The sequence below is a fragment of the Propithecus coquereli genome, unplaced genomic scaffold (genome assembly GCF_000956105.1).
Source record: "Propithecus coquereli isolate 6110/MARCELLA unplaced genomic scaffold, Pcoq_1.0 Scaffold141, whole genome shotgun sequence".
Taxonomy (NCBI): domain Eukaryota; kingdom Metazoa; phylum Chordata; class Mammalia; order Primates; family Indriidae; genus Propithecus; species Propithecus coquereli.
The window spans coordinates 1,360,895-1,364,406 of record NW_012138414.1 but is presented as its reverse complement, the minus strand read 5'-3'; positions in this window follow the sequence as shown (position 1 = coordinate 1,364,406).

Here is a 3,512-nt window from a genome sequence, read left to right as displayed (position 1 = left end):
AAGCTCCCAGTTTCTCAAGCCTGGGCCCAGAAACTGGTGTAGCATCACTTCTACTACTGATCAAGCCGGCAGAGTCCAGACTCAGGGTGATGTGTACCACATCGCTCAGTCAGAGGGTGTCAAGAATTTGTGGAGCGCAGCAGTACACTCATGCCCTCATGAAATATACTATTGTTGGTATTTACTTCAGACTTCTGCCCATTTCAATTAGTGCTATCTCTCTAATTTCTATTAAAGTTCTTATTGCCCACAACTTTCTATCAAGCTGTAGCTCTTGCTTCCTGCCCTGTGCTCACCACTATTCTGCTTCCTTATTATCAACCCAGTTCACGACCTGACACCAAATCCTCAAAGCCTCTGCCCTTACCTGATGGGAGCCAGTCGTTAGGCAGGGAGATGATGGAGCCTGTTGGTTGAGCAGCAAGAGGACGCTGGGCCATGCTCCAGTGAGAGCTGGAAGGGGAGCAGCTAAGGGACTGGCTAGAAGAACTTTCCATAGTCTCTAAGGTTCAACAAATAAATCATTACACAGACTTCCAAAAGGAAGCCAATACAAATCCAGCTCCTTTTACTGTTGATGTATTATGAATTTAAGTGCGAACTGGCCCCAATAAGTTGTCGTCACCATTTTTCACATAGTGGAAACAATTGAAACTTTTATGACAATCATATAGGAATAGCAGCAAAAAGTGTCATTTTCAAACATTTTCAGGGGGAATTTCCCACAGAACCCAAATAGAAAGTGATAAAAATTGTTTAACATAATTAATGTGTATTCCTTAAATGGAAACATATAACGTTGGCTCACTATACCACTAATCAGTGAGAACAATGAGACTGCATTTTTAGAAATAAATTTCTCAACTGAAAGTTATGGATCAGCCACATCAAACTTACCTATGATATTTTATTGGTTTTTTATGCTTTTTTTCACATTTTTGGTTCGCTTTTTTTTTTGGTGGGGAGAGTTAGTTATTCTCATTGTCGTACAATGTCAAGAAAATATTTTCAACCTTTGAGAAGAGTGAATGAAGGATTTTTAAGATGATTTACTCTGCACTAAGCAAAATAATCCCCATTTAATATATCTTCTGTGTTCTAGATTTAAGTTGATTTTTCCATTCCTTTTTGGATGCCAGCCTGGTGTTTCTTTTGGATGTGATCATTTGTATGTGACTAGAGATGTAGCTCAGCTTCACATGGGTAGTATTTTGAGGTACAGGTGGAAATTTTGGATTTAAGGAGAAGTTCTCAGTAGCCTCTCAGATTCTGTGGTCACCAGTCTGTGAGGTTTGTAGTACACAAGAAAGTGAGTCAGCCCATCGAGGGCTGTGATACTCCCTGAAAAAGCAGAGGGATTAGGGAAACTTTCCTGCAGGACTGGGTGAGCCGCAGCTCAGTGTGAGTTAACTAAATTGAGAAAGTTTAATAAGCACCATAGAAACATTGTAAAATATAAATTAGCTTCAATGAACACTTCACAGAAATCCAGTGTCCTGAGAAACTAGAGTTCTTTCTGGGTGGGAAAAGAAGCCTGGTAGCAGAAAATCTAGGGTGACGTGAATGCCTCTGTGCTGCTCCACCAGCAAATGTGAGATCTAGCAGATTTAGCTGCCACCGTGGTTTTAGATTTTTTTTAGTGTCTAAAAGGAGGTCATTTCAGGGATGAATGAAAAATACACTTTGAGTGAAAGCATGCTGCAGAAATATAAGGGTAGAGAGCCTTAGGGGTAGACAAATGTCATGGACTCAAAGCCCCAAGGCCTCCATTCTCCAACAGATTACCTTGCTCCCCTGGATAAGACACATGACAGAATGGAGAATCCCCAGGATGTATAGATCATGGAGATAATTCCGATATTGGCTATCCCAAAGAAGAATAGGAGGTCAGCATAGAGCATAGGGGACCGTATGGCCATATTAAAGCATATAGTTGTCATCACAAACCAGGGTCAGGGCTGCATGTTGTTATTGAGGTTAAGTTCAGAAAAGAAAGAGAGGATAAATCAAGCTGTCTGGGGCTCTTTTGCTGCATTATCATTATTTTCTTTGCTCTAGATGCTGGATATCTCCAGAATCTTTCAGACAAGGTCTTTCTGAAGGTCCCAGCGCCCTTCAGAAGAGGCCTTGAGATTTCTTCTTCTATTTCATGCTTAGTACCTAATTGATCTCACTTACTCCAATAGCTTTATGAAGTGAAGACTCCCAAGTTTAGAACACAAATCCAGAGCTTTTCTTGTGCTCTAATCTCATATATTCAGCTGCCTTATCAACATCTCCACTGGATGCTTAATAGACATCTTGAAGTCAACATTGCCAGAAGCAATGCAGTGGTGACTCCTTCTCCTTAGATCAGAGGCCCAAAAGATAAAATCCCACTGGGTGAGGATAATTAAAGACCTCTAAGCCAACCCACTGTTTGGAAACTGTGCTCACTGATTTGTTTCTAAACATCAGGATTCACAAGTAGAATCACTGTGATTGCCTCCACACTGTGACTCCAGCTGTGCATGAATGACAGAACCCCAGACTGCCCAGGATTGGGGAATGGAAGACACACTCCCACATCTCTTTCATATTCGAGTAAGATGGCAGATATGTTGGCCATACCCACTATGGACACGAACAATTCCAGTGATAAAACATGAAATAGTCCAGTCATAATAAATACTATGCAGTGAATAAGCATGTCTATGGGTGACTACAGTTAAACATCAATATTGAAGTAATGGTTAATATCCAGTACAATTGAGAAATATTCTACCTGCTGCTGGAGAAACATGGAAAATGTCCACTAAAAGTAGTAATCCTTAAACTGTTTGTAGAAACACAAACATGTTGGAGAAAGGTATGAAATATACTGGGTACTCTTTCCAGGCAAAGGCATGTATACATAGGTCTGGGAATCTCCCACATAATTTCAAGGGTTTCATGAAACTCTTAGACTTCAAGTAAAGAGTTTATGAGTTTAATTTGCATGTGCATCAAACAAAAAAAGACAAAAAACAAAGATGGGTATCTCTACACTCAGAGATTATAAAACCTTAACAAAAATACCTAACTGAATTAGTTATTATAGCCTTGTAGTATAGCTTAAAGTCTGGTAAATTGATGCCTCCCAATTTGCTCTTTTTGCTTAAGATTGTTTTTGCTATACAGGCTCTTCTCTGGTTCCATACAAAGCCTAGAATTATTTTTTCTAGATCTGCAAAAATTGATTTGGTATTTTAATATAGATTGCATTGAATCTGTAGATCACTTTGGGTGGTATAGACATGGTACTGGCACAAGAACAGAGACATAGACCAACGGAACAGAACTGAGAACCCAAATATAAAACCATCCTTATATAGCCATCTAATCTTTGACAAAGCAGACAAAAAACATACAATGGGGAAAAGAATCCTTATTCAATAAATGGTGCTGGGAAAATTAGATAACCACATATAGAAGACTAAAACAGGATCCACACCTTTTGCTTCTCAAAAAATCAACTCACGGTGGATGACAGA